Source organism: Chrysemys picta, chromosome 3 (genome assembly GCF_011386835.1).
Source record: "Chrysemys picta bellii isolate R12L10 chromosome 3, ASM1138683v2, whole genome shotgun sequence".
NCBI classification, from domain to species: domain Eukaryota; kingdom Metazoa; phylum Chordata; order Testudines; family Emydidae; genus Chrysemys; species Chrysemys picta.
The window spans coordinates 99,306,838-99,327,009 of NC_088793.1; the positions used below are offsets into that span (position 1 = coordinate 99,306,838).

At 43.8% G+C, this 20,172-nt stretch overlaps 1 long non-coding RNA gene across 4 annotated transcripts in view; it reads left to right on the forward strand.

The window, feature by feature from the left end:
• The first annotated feature begins 353 nt into the window (after positions 1–353).
• LOC135982345 (uncharacterized) overlaps positions 354–20,172 on the forward strand; it is a 51,114-nt gene continuing 31,295 nt past the window's right edge. For 2 of the 4 annotated variants that reach the window (XR_010599634.1, XR_010599635.1), the window contains exons 1-2: positions 354–785; positions 996–1,060. This is a non-coding gene — a long non-coding RNA (uncharacterized LOC135982345). The remainder of the gene's footprint in view (positions 786–995; positions 1,061–20,172) is intronic. The other 2 variants (XR_010599632.1, XR_010599633.1) reach the window with 1 other exon arrangement.

Below are 20,172 nucleotides of genomic sequence, written 5' to 3' on the forward strand. Positions count from 1 at the left end.
TGAATACTGAAAAGAAAAAAACAATAGGACACTGATACTCCTGTTACTATTGCTAAAGGTAGACTGGTTTAAAAAACCCCAACACCTTGCTTGATACAGAAACTAATTGTTTAAGATTCTTTAAGGATTCAGATTAGAATTATGAATGCTACATTAAGTTCATACAATTAAGTAAAAAAATTGAAATTTAATTAAATTGTATGTATCTAGGTTTTTTTTAAAAAAAAGAGGGAGATATACTGATAGTAGGAACTTTGGAGTAGGGCCCAAAGTTACCTATGATGGTGTATGGGGGAGGAGGGACTAATTATCTAGTGAGCTTTATCAGCAGAAACAGATTGCTTACACTTGGAGCCAGGCAGGCAAGCTAGCAATGCTGATCTGTACAATTCTCAGCAACAAGCTCAGTAAAGTGTTTACTGCTACTTACAAGGCTCCAGTATCTTTTCATATGTTATAATAGCAAGTTGGCAACAGCGATTACTCTCTTCATGCGTTAGTGAGCAACTGCTTGAGGAATCTGTCTAAGGCACCAGCGGTTATAAGGGGAGGTGGCAGCCTTACAGTGCTGATGTGCTTCTTTTCATTTTGCTGCTTAGGCCGTCTTATTTCTTTCTTCCCTTTTTTGTTTTATTTTATTGCACCTGGAGTCTTTACTCACCTAAATAACAATTTGGCCTGTTGTCCGCCAACCTAATTTGAATGAGCTGATAGAGGAACAACTATCCCTTTGAGGCAAGTATGTAATTAGAAGAAAGAAATCAGAAATGGCAAATATATTTAAGGTAATTCACTGTGAATAGACTTCAGCTGCTACCATCCATTTTATGATTGCATTTCTAAATTGCTTTCTCGCAGTTCCCGATCAGGCACTCTACTCAATCTCACTGTATTGTTTTAAGGATTTGTCCAAAGTAATGCAGGCTGACAGTGAGAAGTAATTATTTTATCTGTGGTACATGTTATTCTTGTCACAATGCCTCTTTCTTTATTAGGAACCCAGGTTAGCACTGATGTGTGTAGGAGGGCACAATTCTGGCAACCTTCTGGCTCACCTACAGTAAGTGGACTATTTTCTTTCTCTAGCTCCCAGCTATTGCTAGAACGTTCTCTGTTTCATAGTCAAACTCTCTACAGCCCTTTTGGAGGGGGAAGGTTATCTTGCCTCTGATATGTGGACTCTCCAAACTTTTTAAACCTTGGAAGCTGGCAAGTGGGAGATGGGAATATTGGCACTGCTACAGTATAACACCTGCCTGATATGATGCTGTGACAGTGTGCAGAGGCCCTAGTGAACAAAGGGTTAAGTCCACCTCAGCTTCCTCCCTTCGCTTACACAGATGCTCAGGGCTGGGTTATAAGAGTGCTTGGTCGGTAAGGTAGGGTTCTGTACCCGTGGCATATAGGAGTGGGCTCTACCACAAGATGGGAGAGTTTTTCTGCTTACTTTCTGGTTATGTTACCTTACTTTACTTTGTTGTTATATGGACAACACTAACCTTTCAGGAGAAAACCTTGTTGATTGTGACTGTACTTTTATTCTGCTCTGCCACTGAATTAGCTTAAACATACCTTTTTATGTCAGTTTCATTGACGCGTGTATGATTAGGCTGAGATTTTAAAAAATGAGTGCAGATTTTGGTTGCCTTTTTTGAGACTCCTCAGCTTGAGCCACGTGAATTGGGGTGGATTTTAAGAAATTGTTGATCACCTAGTTTCAGAAAATCAACCCCCTTTCAGGCGTTCCAAGTTGCAAACCCAAAGTTAGCCAGCCAAAATCGCCAGCCACTTTTGCAAAGTTCTGCCTTAATGTATAAGATGAGTCCTGTATTGTGTATTGCCCTGCATTTGGCTCCTGTGGTGGTGAGACTAGGTGATTTCTAGCATGTGACGTACTCCTAGCTCTCATGACTATTAATTCAAATGGGTTTACAGACGGTCTTTTTGTTATATGTCTGTGTTGCACCTAGGGAGCCTCAGACTGTAGGTTCTAGTGGAATATACATAAATGACAATTGGCTGATATGTCATGTCATCTTCTGGAAAACTATATGTGCTCAGTGATTTGCAAAAGGAAGAACTTGGAGCAGCTCAGGGTGAACCATCTGCTGCTTCTTTAGTTTAAAAAGAATAAAATTAATTATTTTCTAAAAGAAAAATAGTGCTTCTTCCATAGTAGATAATATAGCTTTTTATTGCTACAGGATGCATTTGTGATGTGTGGATGATTTAATGGAAGAAAAATAACAAGCAAATTAAAACTATGACGCACCCTGCAATATTTGCTCTATCATTACATCCATGTTTCTAGTATATTTTTTCTTTAGCATTTTTATGTTCCACAAATGAATTTACTAAGTAAATTATTCTACCTTTCCAATGTATTGAAAACCTAGTTTGAATGGAACCCAAAGTTATGCAAATTACAGCTCTGTTTCCTTCTCGCTTTGGACGTGTGGGCCCTAGTCAAAAAACAGTTGCATGGTAAATGCCTCTTATAATGTGTATAATAATATGAGGAGGCAAATATTCTAGAGTTCTCACATGTTCGATTCCATCCCATACCAGTGTGTCTCATGGGTACAAAATGAAAAGTAGAACAAGCTAGGGAAGGAAAAGCTTGAATAAATGGTAACGTTTAGCTGACAGCAAGTTTCTCAGTCATCCCAATAGGTTTCTAACAACACTTTTGTGTAGCAAACAGATACATTTAAAAATGGAAGATATAAAGATAATAATTGCTAATATACAATACAATTTATTACTAATAAAGTAGGCCTCGGAGGCTCCGGTCAAGGTCAGGAGCTCATTGTTCTAGGCATTGTATAGACATGGTAAGAGACAGCCCTGGCTTAAACGAGCTTACAGCTGAAATAGACAAGACATACAAAGCACTGAGAAACTTAGTATTGTCCTCATTTTATAGATGGTAAATTGAGGGAGAAGAAGACTGGTTTGCCCTAGGTTACACAGGATTAGGGAATCGAACCCAGATCCCTACAAGATCAGACTTACTTCTTCGTATTTGTTATTCTATCAGTGGACTAGACAAAACATTTGAAAATAAGCCTATGGTGATAGGAAGGACTAGATGACTTTTTTTTTAATCTCTCTGGTTCTATTAACATGATTTTGGGGAGCTGTTAGAATTTTTTCATCATGTTAATAATTTAATATGTGGAAGGCCTGCAGCATAAATAAGCAAAAAATAGCAACCAAAGAGAGATTCTTCAGGCCTTTCACAGGCTCTCTGAGTGGCCCTGTCTTACCCCATTCTCTTTTATTCCTTCTTTGCCTTATGGACCTTATCATACAAACACTCTAGGGTACAACTCCCATTGATGTCAATGGGAGTTTTGTGGGCACTGCACTGACAGGATTGGGCCCTACAGCTTCAGCAAGACTAATGGATGACAGTGCTATACCTTAAACTGACACAGTGTTCAAAGTGAGTACAAAGAAACTGATATAGCACAGAGAGGCCATGGTTCAGCAGGCGTGATAATTACTCCTGAGGGCATTCTGCACCAAAATATTAAAAATTCTGCACTAAAAATTAAAAATTCTGCACAGTATATTTTAAAATTTTGCAAATTTTATTTGTCAAATAAATGTGGAGGCTCCAGCCTGGCATTGGGGAACAAAGGCCACTGGCTGCACAGATATGTGAGATCGCTGGGCAGCTCCCCCTTGGGACACAGACTCAGCGGTGAGACTGCACCCAACCCTGACACACTGCAAGGGCTGGGCCTGCCCCAGAAACACCCTAGGCCCTTCCCCTCTGTGCCAGGTGCATCAGGTGTGGGCAACAGGCTCAGCAAGGCGGGATCAAAATATGGAGGGGCTTAGTGTGGGGGGATCCAGGTGTGGGTTGAGAGGGTTCTGAGTGTGCGCAATCTGAGTGCGGGCAGCTCAGTGGAGGATCCGGGTGAAGGGGAGATCTGGATACATAGGGGCTTGTTGGGGGGGTTCTGGGTGCAATGGTAATGGGACTCTGCAGGGGAGTCCAGGTGAAGGTGGCTGGGGCTCAGCAGAGGGAGTCTGGGGGTGGGGGATACAGATCAGTGGGGGGTCTGGGTATGGGGCACTCAGTGGGGGGTCCAGATGCTGGGGGAGTGGGGCTCAGTGGGGTGGAGATCCAGGGATAGTTGGTTGGGGCTCGGTGGGGATCCGAGTGTAGATGGTTTGTCGGATTGGTCCAAGTGCAGGAGGAGTGGGGTTCATGGGGGGGCGGGAGGAGGGAAGGTCTGGGTATAAGGGAGTCTGGATGCACAGGGTTTGGGTGGATGGGGGAGCAGCTTCTTGTACAGGGATGCCTCCCCCTGCAGCTGAGGAGCAATGGGTGCAGGAAGCAGCGGGGTAGGGGAAGAGTTTGCAGAGCTTTCTGCAGCTGGGGGAGAAATCTGGGGGTGGCTCTGACCTGGCCCTGGATGCTGTGCAGGGGAAGAGGAAGTCCCATCCTCCCCAGCCTAGCCGGGACTGGCAGCTGAGCCCGGCACAGGGTAGGAGTCACCAGCTGGGTCTTGCCCAGTCCCACCCACTGCCCCACATTGATTTACCTCTCTGCTAGCTGCTCTGGCCACCCAAAACATACTGCTGGGGAGGGTCACATGACTGCTCTTGTGGCTTTCCTTTGCTTCCCCATCAAAAAGTCATTTTCCTGCTTAAAGCAAATACATCTGCAGGGGACATAAATTCTGCGCATGCGCAGTGGCACAGAATTCCCCCAGGAGTAGATAATGACAGATCAGCTGTAATAACACACTCAAATTAACTAGTTTCCTATATTCATTTCACTTAAAAATTGTCTGATCTTCTGCTTGTATGTTGTACCTTTGCATCAGTTTCTTTCTCAAGCAGATGTACTTTCCAAATTGTATGCTCTTCCACAGCATACTGTGCTTTAGGGGCCTGATCCAACATTCACTGATATCAAAGGAAAAGCTCCCATTGACTTCGGAGGACTTTGCATCAGGACCTCTCTGCACACTTGGTCTCTGTTCTGTTTTCCTTTTCAGTATTAGTTATAGTCAGAATGCAAGCATTAGACAATGGAGGTATGTCCAAGTCCCATCAGAAGATGTGCTGGTGATTCTGGAGTTGCCTTTGAATTAAGCCACTTGAATGAGCATTGGTGAAAACTAGTGTAAACGAGAAAGAGCTGTTAGCTGAGCTCTCTGATACGTCTCTTGAATTTTTTTTTTAAAACTTAACATTTCTTATTGTTTAATTTGAACACAAATGATGATACTCCCCCAAAAATGAAAAGTTAAAGAAAAATTGATGAAGGGAATGAAAGAGAACAATTAATTCAAGGTCTTGCCTGGATTAATGTTCATCACTGCTGAATTAATAGGAGGATTATCCAGTGGTTAGGACACTAGCCTAGGACTTGAGAGACCTGGGTGTCAGTCCCTGCTCCACCACAGACTTCCTGTGTGACCTTGGGCAAGTCACTTAGGCCTGGCTCCCAAAAGGGACTTGGGTGTTGCAACGCTCATGTTGTTACACCTAGAAAATCACAGAAAGAACTCAGTGATCCAGAAAGCCTGAGTTAGGTGCTGTTGTATTCATTCTGGTGGAATAAATGGCCCCACAGAGTCAAAGGTGTTAATGTGACCCTCTCATAGTCCAACATTAAACAAGGGTCAGGTGTTGACATACCGAGACCTCTGCCTGCTTAGTACCAAACACACCATTCAACATCCTTTTTAAACCTTTTATTAAACTTATATAACAGAAAGAAACACAGTTAAAGCATTTGAAATGCCAAGTATTAAGTAAGGCTTTCATTTTAACAACATCCCTTGTTCCTTTTCCCTTTAGCTGGAAAGAATTTTTAGAAGGAATCCACCCTGCTATTTGACAGTCTTTTAGATGGCATTAAAGATGGTAATAATTGTTGTTTTTCACATGCAACCTTACTGCTGGAAAAACACAGCCATAGCATATGGTCTTATCAGCCACTCTGAGAGCTGGCAAACTTGTACCAGCATCAGGTTGTTTAGTACATTGTTTTTAAACTACATCTATACTTATGGTAGCTTGTAGAGTACATACACTGCACGGTCCCCCTAGCATGGGTATAACTAGCAGTGTAGATAGTCAGGCATGGTTTAGGCGAATAGAGTAGAGTGGCATAGGGCACACCTTAACCTATACAGCTGTCTACTTTCCCAAGCTGTGCTTCCCCAGTCTACACTGCTATTTTTACCAGAGTAGTGTCCCACTGCCTCTGCGCTGCCACAGCCTTTCCTTGCTGCAAAGAAAGGTTCTGATAGGGGAGGCAGCCGGGAAAGGATCAGGTTCCGTGCTGCTGGAACCATTCCCCGTTGTTTGTATCCTGCCACAGCCTTTCCCCACTACTGAAACCTTGCACTGCAGCATTTAGCTATACGTCATGCCTGTACTCTACATCAGTGGTTCTCAGCCAGGGGTATGCATACTCCTGGGGGGTACACGGAGGTCTTCCAGTAGTCATGTCAACTCATCTAGATAGTTGCCTAGTTTTACAACAAGCTACAAAAAAAAAACACTAGCAAAGTCACTGTAAACAGACAATGACTTGTTTATACTGCTCTATATACTAAACACTAAAATGCAAATACAATATTTATATTCCAATTGATTTATTTTATAATTATATGGTAAAATGAGAAAGTAAACAATTTTTCAATAATGGTATGCTGTGATACTTTTGTGGTTTTATGTCTGATTTTGTAAACAAGTAGTTTTTAAGTAAGGTGAAACCGGGGGGTACACAAGACGAATGAGACACCTGAAAGGTAGTCTGGAAAGGTTGAGAGCCACTGCTTTACATGGCCTTAAATGTAGGCATAGCCTAAATTGCCTTTCTAGTTACAGTTTTATGGCAATGTTGTAAAATATGCAATCTTGGGTGGCCAAGCCAGACTCTTATTAGAGAGAAGGAAAAAAGGAGAGAAATAGGAAAATGAAGAAATAAGGTGGGGAATGAAAAGGACACACAGGGGGGTTGGGGGTGTGTGACAAAGTTTCACATCCCAGGTGGTGCGTGGGATTTAGCCAAGCAGCTGGAGATAGCAATGCTACCTGGGCTCCTCTCTCTGGCCCAGTCTGGTTAGGAGGTTAGGACATCTATCAGAATGAGGACAACAAAGGCCCAATGGTGTTCTGATAGATCCCAGGAGACAGTGGGGGTGGCAGCCATGACGGTAAAGATCACCACAGTGGTTGCTGGCAGGCAACTGTTGCTTCTTGATTTTTTTTTTTTCTCCACAGTCTATTCTTTTAAGGACTCCAAAGGGAGTGATGGGTGGAATAGCCCATCCCTTCATTATTTCATTCATCAGATAGGCCTAGTTTTTGACACACCCATTTGGTTATTTTGGTCCCCCACCATTTTTGTTTACCAAGAATGATTTTAACATACTTCTTGAGTTATATCAGTAGGCTTTTTTGTTTGAATTAATTCAGTCTCTATCTCCCTTTAACGCCTTGTCCCATCAACTTTTGTTGTTATGGGTTATTGTGACACTTTATAAACTTTCGCTCACTTTTCACAGTTGAACTTAGGGTAAAGCTGTAGGCTCAATTATTACCACAGCATCTTGGCTTCTTATACAATGAATAGGGAGAGATAGGTACCTAGAATGTGCTTCACAAAAGCCAGCACACTAGGTGGGGAGCTGCCTAAGCTAGCCGATGGCAGATGTTGATGACTGGGGCTTGGTCTACACTAAACCCCCAAATCGAACTAAGGTACGCAACTTCAGCTACGTGAATAACGTAGCTGAAGTCGACGTACCTTAGTTCGAACTTACCGCCGTCCAGACCCAGCAGGCAGGCTCCCCCGTCGACTCCGCGTACTCCTCGCGGCGAGCAGGATTACCGGAGTCGACGGGGAGCACTTCTGAGTTCGATTTATCCGTCCAGACTAGACGCGATAAATCGAACCCAGAAGTTCGATTGCCTGCCGCCGAACCAGCGCGGTAAGTATAGACAAGCCCTGGGTGTGTGCTAAGCCCTGCCCCTCTCACAGGGATAGGTGCTTAAGTCCAGACTATTGGGAGGTGCATATCTCTGCTTTGTAATCCACAAACAGGAACCCATCTCCTGGACTCAAGCAGCCTAGGCACCTAAGCAGTTTTTTGTGGCAATGAGTTATATCCTCGACTCACTTCTCACAAAATGGCCAGCAGCCCAGTGGTTAGACCAGTCATCTGGGATGGACACCCAGGTTCAATTCACCCTCTACCTGAGGGGAGAAAGGATCTGAACTGCAGTCTCCCATATCTCTCAGGAGAGTGCTCTAACCACTGGGATATGGGATATACTGATATGGGGCTCCCTCAGTCTCTCCTTTTGACACTGCTCCACTGTGGAGAAGGGAGCCTGGACCAAAGGTCTCTCACCTCCCAGGTGAGTGCCCTAATCACCAAGCTGCAGAGTCATACCCATTCTCCCACCTATCCACTCACTCTCTTTCTCTGGCCCAATGATTATGTAAGTATTTATCCACAGCAGAACAGTCACTGGGCCAGCCAGAGAGTGAGAATGACTGTGTAGTCCAGTGGTGAGTACACTCACCTGGGAGCTGGAAGACCCTGGGTCCTGTTTCCCTTCTCCAGTCGTGCTTTCATTATTTATCCACAATGGAACAGCTTCAACAGGAGAGATTGAGGGAATATCCAGAGTATCAGAATATCCAGAGCTCAGTGGTTAGAGCACTCTCCTGAGCGGTGAGAGATGCCTGTTCAAATCCTTTCTTGCCCTCTGGCAGGGGGAGGATTTGAACCTGGATCTCCTACATCCTGAGTGAATGCTCTAACTACTGGGCTACAAGTTATAAGATGGGCTCCTCCTTCTCCTCCTGCTGAAGCAAGGGTCTGAATGGGACCCAATCCAGTAGTGACCTCTGAGCACACCTGCGGGATGGGACTCTGCACAGGAGTTAGGCATTCATCTGCCTATTTCCCCCCAATTCTTGAATCACTCTGGATCTTAGGCATCCAGACTTCTAGAGGGAGGCAGCAGTGCTCGTGCCCAGAGGCAAAAATTAGCTGCCCAGGGAACTTTTACCCTGAAGACGTAAGCATTGAGTGAGTTTAGGTGCCTGTAGCATTCGGCAGCAGTTTTGTAAATCACAGCAGAGTCTTCAAAGTATAAATTAGGCACCTAAGCCAGACACTTTGGTGCCTACATCTGGGGTTTGGGTGCCTAAATAGCTTTGTGGATCAGGGCCTTAGCCTTTCTGTGCATCAGTTTCCCAACAGTAAAATGGGGGTAATAGCACTTCCTTACCTTACAGGGGTTTTGTGAGCATAATATATATTAAAAATTGTGATTTGATCAGATGCTGCAGAAGTGGGGGCCATAGTAGTACCTTGGATAAAATACTATTGCTGTATTAATATTAGCAAAAAGAAGAACAGGAGTACTTGTGGCACCTTAGAGACTAACAAATTTATTAGAGCATTAGCTTTCGTGGACTACAGCCCACTTCTTCGGCTGTAGTCCACGAAAGCTTATGCTCTAATAAATTTGTTAGTCTCTAAGGTGCCACAAGTACTCCTGTTCTTCTTTTTGTGGATACAGACTAACACGGCTGCTACTCTGAAACCTGTATTAATATTATAAGCTGTCTCCTCTATTCTCTGGGTGCCAATCTCCCATGCAGACCTGCAGTAAAGCATTGCCTAAGTTTCGTGCACATTGTTCTCACTTTAAGCACTGTGTAACCTTCTCAACAGCTTTGGCTTGGAATTTATTTTTGAACCTAAAGAATTTAGCTCAATGTCACCCCAAGAATGCCCTACTAGCACTCTTTCCACGAGGCCTTTCATGGTAAGTTTTCAGTCGGGTGCACGGAGGAATCAGATGTGAAGTTCCATATTAACACAGAGCAGAACTGCACATCTGTTGTGTTCCCTACTGCAGCTTGGTGCATCTGAGAGGCAGAATCAAAGGCTAAGGCTGCTTTTATCTCTTCAAAGAAATGGCAAATCCCTTTGTGAATGAATTGCAAATGTTTTTGAATAAAATTTGCTTTTTCGGCCAAGCAGTTGAAATTACTATAAAGGTTCAAAATTGGCAGACATCAGCAAACATGATAGCCATGCTTAACACGTCACTGAGCAAACACAATATTTGTGAGGGAAATTCTAAGCTCTGTATTACATCGTAGTAGCTCCTTGTCCCTTTTGAGTGCATAGTTGAGTCAGCTGATTATGGTGCGTGGGCTGCTTTGGAGAGGAAAGCTGACAGTTCCAAGGTCTGCAAACTGCATCAGAGTTCCCTTTCCATGATTACATCCCTTCTAAATCTCTTTTAAAACTCTTTGATAGTATAGTGGGGCCTTACCACTGCTGTTTCCTTCATTTAATCAAACTTTACACTGTAATCCACCCTTTTGGGAGTATGATTTATAAACATAAAGTTCAAAGCAATACTTGTCCTTAAAACAGCCTTCCTAATTGTCTCACAGTGCAGGTCCTGGTTCTATGTCACATGACCCTTATACTCATCATCTCCAGCTGGTGAGATGGGCTAAACCTGGCATAGGTGAGGCTTAGCCCCAAGCCCCTTAAAGGGCCATTTCATCCTGTGACAGCATTAACCGGTATAACTGTGGACATTCTTGTTATCCATATATAATCTTGCTAAATTCTTGGTCTCAATGACATCCTGTGGCAAGGCGTTCCACAATCTAATTACATATTGAGTGAAAAAGTGTTTCCTTTTATCGGTTTTAAATCTGACACCTTTCAATTTCATTGAGTCTTCCCTTGTTCTTGTGAGACAAGGGAAACAGAAGCTCATTGATCTCCCTTGTCTAAATCATCAGGATTACATTTTACAATGTGGGTTCCTTGGGTCCCCAGGTCCTACGCTGCCCTATGGAGTTTAGGCGCAATCCCATTGTTCATCTGCTTCTCATTGATCTGTATATACACCACACATTGGGCCATACAGAGTTTATAAAGTGCATATTTTTATACCAAATGATAAAAACAATTTGTGTACATATTTTTACAAAAATAAATAAAAATATAAAAATTCATTTAGAAGATGCAGCTGTGTTTTTAGACACAAGTACCCAAAACAGTTAGGCACTTAGAGTAAAAAACTTTTAATGGGTAATTTTTAAGCAAACATCTTTATAAATGGTTTGACCTGTTGCCTTCAGACTTCCCCCACCCCATCCCCACCCAAAAACCCCTCCAGTGTACTATGAAATTAATTAGGAAAACACTTTTTTCAAGTTATATGGGGAGAGAATATAAAGCTTATCATAGAAATAGAAACCCTTGCTTATGGAGTTGCTACCGAGTGGCTCCATATTCAGACTAATTTTTTAATTACCAGTCATTCAAACATAGTTGGAATTTTCTTCAAACTCTGCAGGGAAAAAAAACATTTGGGTCCCACATTTGGGAACAAATCTATTTATACAAACACAAACAGTTGTTAGCTAAACCATTCAAACTTCCAATGAAAGGATTCAAGCCCTGTTCCTTAAGCTCCAAAATTATAGACCTCTCCTACTTGAGCAAAAAAAAAACCCAAACAAACCTTCTCTTACAGTCTCAGGATCAGAATTTCAAAAGACCTCAGTGCCCATCAGTTCCCAGAGTGACAATTATGGCCTGAGGTCAAAGGAACACAGCATACAACATGCCTAGTTATTTTGAAAATCTGGCCCATAATGTTCTCTTTAAGGTTCAACCAGCCATCAGAGTGCCAACTGCTCCACATTACAATTAAGTTTAATAATTTTGCTTAATTTACATTGTCCTTTCAGGACTGGAATATTCTCCTTTACCTGCACATAGGTTTTCAAGGAGATTTAGCTACGTGATGTGGATAGTCTGAAGGGGAATACTAACACGGCATTTCTGAGTTGGAAGGATACAAACATGAGATACGTATTAAAATTTCAAATCAGGGTAAATTTGCAATCACCTGTAACTCAAAAACTGTTTAACCAATTTTCTCTGACCTCCGTAGTCTTCTGAAAAATGCTACATTTATTCTGGCTAACCCAATTTTTCTAAGCCTACATGTCTCAGTGGCTAAAAATAGGGCTTATTATAACGCTCTGGCTGCCACCTTAACTATGGTGAAACTAATATCTGTGCATGATTCTATAGGTTGCTATTGCCTCTGATATATTCTTTTTCTCTCCACCTTAGTGTAGACAGCAGGTGCACTGGCAGGGACCAATTAAATGCGATGAATCCAAAAATAGGCAAAAGCTACAATGAAATGTTCTCGACACTGAGTAAATACTTAGAAGTGCCATAGACGGTTGGAGGAGAAATAAATTAGCAGCCTAAGAAAAGATCATTTGTGCCCGGGTTTTTTTTTCATTTGAAACATTGAGTGGCATAAGAAGAATGTTTGTGCAAAGCAAAGTGAACACATGGACCAAGAAAGGACTCATGGAAGACTGGATAATTATAGCTGTTGCTCAACACTTTCTGTGCAGGTCCTTGGATTACTATTTAAGAGAAAGAAAAGACTAAGTATAAAGGCATGGAGCTGCCAAAGGGCTGCAGATTGTGGAAGGCTAATATGTTCAGTGTCTTCAGAATCCTGAGTTACAAAAAAAACTACAGACGTCAGCTTCTCATCAGCTCTAGTGTCTCTCTCTGTACTTTAGTATCAAATAAGTGCCTTTCACATTACTGAGGCACTGAAGTCAGACTGACTTACTGAGAGGAAACCAAAGGGGGAAAGGAAAGGGATCTGCAGGAGGGAAGACATGAAGAGGGAGCATGAGGAAAGCCAGACAAGGAAAAAAAACAAAATAACCAACATAATAATAATCCAATTAGGAAGGAAAAAATGCATTCCAGCAGCTCAAGAATTTTTTTGGTGGTAATCCTATAAATGATGATCAAATTGACATTGGACAGAGGGATGAGCAAATGCATGAGATACAGGTCTTGAGGAGACAGCAAAGCAACTGCCTTGGTCCTGAGAGTGCCAAAGCCTGAAGTACTCAGTGAAAGAACCACTGGAAGAAAAGAGCTCAGCAGAAATGTTGGTGCTGCCGTTCTGCTGCAGACATTCTGTCTTAAAAACAAATGGCCAAACATGCAGTTAGACCATATTAAATAAAAAACATTAGCGGTTTGGGTGGGGATGTTTGTTTTGTTTTTGTTTTTTGAGGTGGTGATGGTTAGTTCGTTTGCTTTTTGATTCTGTACTGAGTTGAGTGTATGTGATTTGAGATATGGGGTAGCATTTAAGGAGGCTTCAGCTGTGAATAAAACCCTAAAGCGGGGTTATTGTTAAACTACAAAATGGGCAGTGGAAGCAAAACAAGAGTAGCCCTTGCTTCAAAGCTGTCGCTGGGACCTTTTAGCTCAGTCCTGCAACAGGCTGAGTACTTCAGTGGAAGCTGCAGGTGTTTGGCACCACAGAAAATCAGCTCACTGAGGGTATGTCTGCACTGCAGTGTGGACATTGTGGCATGGGCAGCATCTTGGACTAACTGCGCAAATCCAAACCTGCCCAAACCCCTGGGTCTGAGTCCCGGCGGCAAGCCCAAGACACCACCTCTGCAGCCACACTACTATGTTTAGTGTGCTTGCTCCAGCATAGCAAGTGCAAGTTTCTCTATCCGCAAGTCTCTCTATCCCGGCTGGGAATCACACCTCTCAGCTGCACTGTAGACATACCCTTAGTTAGGTGCCTAAAATTAAGCACATAAATTTGAAAAAGCTGGTTTGTAGCTCTGTCATGCAGGGACAGAAAATGCCATACCCACTGCCCTGGTTCACCCAAATATACCGTAATGTAATCTGATACAGGAACATCAGTGGCACTAACCTGCCAAGACTAAGGACCCCTTGTTAACTGATGTCAGTGGGACTACTCGGGTACTTAAAGTTATGCATGTGCTTAAGGGCTTTGGTGGACTGGAGTCTAACTGAACAAGGAGCCTGGCTAATGGAGATGGTTTTCTGTTATCTTTCAGCCTCACAGACACAGCTGACAGGGAGCTGTGACTGTGTGTTTGGGGACATCACACTTACCAGAGAGAGAATGTTATGTGCGAATAGAAAATCTCAACAGCATGTGTTTTATGGAAAGCTGCACCGACAATGTTACTGCAGAATTTTATGCATTGTTGTGTTTTACAATTAACATAATGTACAGCACTCTAAAACACGGCTTGCAGGGTGTTAAATGCATTGTAATCCATGTATTATGGACAAAGTAATGTACCTTATGTTACTTGTAAAACATGATAATGCAGAAAGTCAATGTTGGAGTAAGACATTATGCCATGGGGTCACTTCACTTGGGTGAAGCAGGCAGGGGTGGATTCCATGCCTCAATTGCTTGTCTGATGGCATGGTCCTGAGCCCACCAGGCGTCTCTTGAAAGCAGTATTTCTTAAGCTGACAGGAAAAGCTTCAGCCAAATCAATGCTCGAAATGTAAGCCCCCTGCAACAAGAAAGGGCTATGAAAATGAATCAGTGGTTTTTATGTACAGTAACTCCCCTCTTAACGTCCTCTCGCTTACGACCCTGCTCAATTACAGAACATGCTCCATTTAAAGTTGTGCAATGCTTCGCTATAACGTCGTTTGGCTGCCTGCTTTCTCCACAGCTGGCAGCTCCCCTTTCAGCTCCCCTACACCCCCACACACAGCGCCTCCCGCCCACCGGCAGACCCCATGGATCAGCGCCTTCCCCCTCTTCCCCCCGCCTCCTGCCCGTGGCAATCAGCTGGCCTGCGGTGTTCAGGGGGGGAGGGGGGAGGAGCGAGGACTCGACACTCAGGCTCCCCCTCCCTCCCCTGCCGCCCGAACGCCGCAAACCAGCTGACTGCCGGGGGCAGGAGGCAGGAGAGGGAGGGGGGGAGCCTGCGGGCCGAGTCCTCGCTCCTCCCACCTCCCTCCTGCCCCTTGAACGCTGCAAACCAGCTGATTGCTGCGGACAGGAGGGAGGTGGGAGGAGCGAGGATTACACCTGCACAGATTTTTGTCAGGACTACAGCTTGAGAAAGACATCATCATCCTTATTGAGCCCAACTAGCTGCTGCTTTTTCAAGGTCATGGCATTTTAAACAAACTTTCACTTTCCAATATTAATTCTTTAACTTTTGGATACCAGCTAAATCCCACATGGATGTCACCTGGCTAAGGCCAAAGGTTTGACAGAGCTAGAGAAGGGGCCTGCTGTGCTGGGAGGGTATCTAGGATAGGAAATGGGGCCAGATTGGGAATATTTTGTTGAGTAACACTTGCTCCAGCGCTACTTGTAAAAGGGCTGGGGTGGTGTAAAGGGCCCTAGAAGCCCCAGTTCTGGGTGAAGGAGGAATTACCCAGTGCAGGCTCTGAGAATCCCCCTCAAAGGCCCTGGCATAGGGTTTGTGTTGGGACAGGGCCATAAGAGACTGTAGGCATCCCCGGGGCAGGCTGCTGGAACATAGCCAAGCCCCCAGGGTTGTCTACATGATGCAGGGAGGCCTCTCTAAGCTTCCGAGCAGTCCAGGATCAGGAGATCACAGAGGTGGCTTAAAGCTGCTTTAGCACACTCTTCCCCTTGGGCTGTGAGTTGAGTGCTGCACCCTTAGAAGTGCTCAGCTTGTGCTTTTTCTTACTTTGTTGTCAGTTTGAGGATTTCTCCTATGCAAGAGGAATGTTCAGCTGCCCATTTAGGGCCTTAATTTAGCCAGGTACTTAAGTACTGTCATAACTTTAAACACACGTAGTGCCACTAGACTTAAATTAGACTACTCGTGTGCTTTAAATTGGGCACATGCTGAAGAAGAATTAGGACCTTTGACAGCTTTCCAGCTACTTTGTTCTGCCTCAGCAGTACACAGCAGCTGAACCAGGGAGTGAGTTTCTGGTCAGTAGATAGAGAAGCAAAGGAGATGATCTCGGCCCAAGTTAACAGAATTATTTTATTTTTGTTCTTATTGAGACAAGCACCCGGCAATATTAATTTTATGGAAGTATCTGCTTTTTTTTTAACGAGTTGCCTTATTTTGCTGGGCTTTGTTTATTGGAACTGAACGAAATGCTCTGGTTTGCCACAGACAGATGCTTATGTAACTTTATAAAAGCTTAGGTAGACTGAACTGAGCCCTCACCTAAAATAATATTCCTCAGTAAAGCACAACAACAGATTCTCGTTAAAGGGCCACCATTGCGCAGCTCTTGCAATTCTTCTTAGCGCATGCGCAAGGCACCTAAGGTGGCACGCGACCAGGATTCATCACCAAATGTGGAGCTCTGGTTAGATCACTAGCTTCCCCGGCTTGGGCTGGGTACTGACGGGGAGTGCAACGTGATCCATGCCCCCCCCCCCCCACTCTTGCAATGGGCAGGTAGTATTGCAGTCTCTATGTTCTGGGGAGTGCAAGGGCTGCTCCTTCCCTATCCCTCAGGGATGGCACAGTGCCTACAAGTGGCAAGGAGGAGGCAGGCAGATCCATTGCTACATCCTGCATACGCTATCCACCACTCACCAGAACTGGGAATGGGTCCCACAAATGATGGTAGCAGTAGACATGTAGCCTCTGTGCTCGTAGGCAGTCTAAAAGAACTCTCTACCCCAGTGTTTCCCAAACTTGGGATGCTGTTTGTGTAGGGAAAGCCCCTGGCGGGCTGGGCCGCTTTGTTTACCTGCCGCGTCCGCAGGTTCGGCCCATCGTGGCTCCCAGTGGCGTGGTTCGCTGCTCCAGGTCAATGGGAGCTGCTGGAAGCGGCGGCCAGTATGTCCCTCAGCCCGCGCTGCTTCCAGCAGCTCCCTTTGGCCTGGAGCAGCGAACCGCGGCCAGTGGGAGCCGTGATCAGCCGGACCTGTGGCGTGGCAGGTAAACAAACCAGGGGCTTTCCCTACACAAGCGGCATCCCAAGTTTGGGAAACACTGCTCTACCCCGTAATAAGTAGAGTAGAACTCCACTTGCTTCCCATCTGCTTGTTTACAAACTCAATAATTTCAAATTAACAGCCACCCCCACTCCCCTTCAACTAAACTGTCATCAACTCTGTGATTTCACCATTTACCAACAAAGATCAATCAGACAGAGGCAATGATCAGGGCCGGCTCCAGGCACCAGCTGAGCAAGCTGGTGCTTGGGGCGACAGATTGTTGGAGGCAGCATTCTGCCCAATCCTAGGGCGGCACGGCCGCTTTGTTGTTGTTGTTGTTGTTGTTCTTGTTCTGCTCCGGCCGCCCTATAGGGGGCGGCGGCACGGAGAACCAGAACGCCCTGCAGGGCAGTCCTCTTTCTTCCCTCCCGCCGACCGGAGCGGAGCCCTCGCGGCAGGAGGCGGTGCAGCGCGTGGCAGCCTGGCTACCCCCCTCTCTCTCTCTCCCACCCGCTCCCTCCCCCTCCCCGCCCCAGCCGGTCCCCCTGTACCCACGCCGCAGGGTTTTTTTTTGTTTTTTTTGTTTTGCCTTTCTGGCTGCCCCGTTTTTTATTTTTTGTTTTTTTTGCTTGGGGCAGCCAAAAAGCCAGAGCCGGCCCTGGCAGTGATGTCTTGTATTATTAATATACTGCCTACATTTACTAATGTACTTTACTATAAAGCTTTAGCAAATATAAAACACAAATTGTGTGAGGTGCAGAAAGTCTCCTGAGAGGTTCTGCATGTGCCCTCCACTGCTTGTGATGCCTGCTCTGGGCCACATTGGATCAGGCAATTCATTAGCAGTAGCTGGTAATCAGCAATGAGTGTCCCAGTGTGAACTTGAGAGATTCTGCTACACAAAGATTTATACCCAAAGAAAGTTTCAGTTTTACCCTTTTCAATGCCACCAATTTATGGGAATAAATGACAGGACAATACCACGTTGTCCAATATAATAGTACAAGTTGACCTAGAACTTGAAGCGTTTTTAAGAACTGTGAATGAAAGGATTGAGGACATGGAAGAGATTAAGATTGGAAGGGTGGGCGCTCTTACTAGCACAGACCCAGTATGTAGTTACAGCAATGAGTAACACTGTAAATTCCAACCCTCTCCAAAAATTCAGTTGCAACTCTCCCTGATCTATGTGTTGAGGATGACAAAGGTTCCCCAGCCAGCTGGCCTGTTTCATGCTCTTTGTGTTCACTAAGTGTTCTCTGGCATGTAACCAATATCTATGACCACTTTAGCCATATGTGCCAAGATTTTATACCATGAATAAAAGAATGTCAAACTTCTCCCATTTCAGTCCACTGATGATGTACTGAGACACTGAAGAAGAAAATACCTGAGCAATACTGCCACCTATTGGGTTGATAGGGAGAGACCTTACATAAAAAGAAGGGAAACTGCAAGCATATAGAAAAGAAGAAATCAGAGAGTGCATTTATGGAAAGTCACACTCAAGTAAAACAAAACAAAAAAAACACAACGTTTTATTGCCTAGGGTAGTTTTACAGGGATTTTATAGAAACACGACATCATTCAGACAGGGAAATAAAGATGTGTGTATTATAACACTAATCTGCTATGCCATCTCCCCAAATGAGGCAATAAATTATAATAGACAGCAAACATATCCTGATGTAAGAACCCAATAGTAGTTTCACTGTTCTTTAGACACAAGAAACCCCTGAGATAAAAACACAGAATTAACTTAATAACTAAGGCCCCGATCCTGAAATTTACAACGTGAGCAGACTGTTGTGCCTACACTGAGCTGTGTTGAAGTCAACAGTCCTGTACAGGATTGGGGCCTTGTAGACCTAGCTTGGTCTGGCAGAGAGGTAGTTTTTTATCTAGTAGACTGAATATAGGACTTGAACTGGGGTCTTCTCAGTAGTAGTACTACTATTTATTTGTACTACAGTAATACCCAGAAGATCAGTGTCTCACTGTGCTTTACCACTATTATGGAAAGTAATCGCAATCTTTCTATGGCTTTTTTGGGTCAGCAAATTGGAGTAGAAAATTATATTCCTGCAATAGCTTTCTACAGAATAAGTTAAAAACTCTATAGAAGGGTTGTCATGATGCTTTTCACAGTGTTGCCAACTCTCCCAGTTATGCCAGTGATGTGATTTTGGCCAGGGCTGGAGTCAGGCTCTCCCTACCGGAGAAATTCCATACCCTCCAATCATATTGGTCATAGTGGTCCATTACTAACTGGAAATGGTAGAATTATCAATAATAATGCAGAATAGGCAGACGTGTTCAATAAATATTTCTATGATGTATTTGGAGGAAAAAACAGATCATGTAGTCATATCTTAGGATAGCACGCTTTCCATTCTACTACTATATTAGGAGGATGATAAACAGCTGCTACTAAAGAATCCAGACTGATTCTTGCCAGCATATTTATACCTGCCCCTGGGAATTTCCATTACATGCATCCGATGAGGTGGGCATTCACCCACGAAAGCTTATGCTCCAATACATAGGTTAGCCTTAAAGGTGCCACAGGACTCGCTGTTGCTAGCTGCTACTAAAGTTATAACTTGCAGCCAATAGTTTTAAAAGAGTTGGCTAAGGTGCTTGCTGAACTGTTAATGTTGCTTTTTTTCCAGTAAGTCTTGGAACGCCAGGGAAGATTGGAAGAAGGCTAGTGTTTTGCCAATATTCAAAAAGGGGAAATGGGATGACCCAAGTAATTATAGGTCTCTCAGTCTGACCTTGAACCTGGGCAAGATAATTGAGTTGATACACAACTTGCTTAATAAAGAATTAAATGACAGTAATATAATGAATGCCAATCAACATGATTTTGTGGAAAATAGATCCTGTCAAACTAACGTGGTACCTTTTTTTGATGAATAACAAGTTTGGTTGATAAAGGTAACAGTGTTGATATAATATGTGTAGACATCTGTGGAGCATTTGATTTGGTACCACATGACATTTTCATTAAAAACTAGAATTGTATAAAATTAACAAGGCACACATTAAATAGATTTTAAAATTGACTAACGGCTATGTCTCACAATGTAACTGTATACAGCGAATCATCATCGAACAGATGCGTTTCTAGTGGAGTCCGCCTCGGTTCTTGGCCTGAGGCCATTTAATATTTTATTAATGACCTGGAAGAAAATAAAAAAATCATCACTAATGAAGTTTGCAGATGACACAAAAATTGTGGAAGTGGTAAAAAATGAAGAGGACAGGTCACTGATTCAGACAGATCTGGATCACTTGGTAAATTGGGCTCAAGCAAACAATATATGTTTCAATATAGCTAAATGTAAA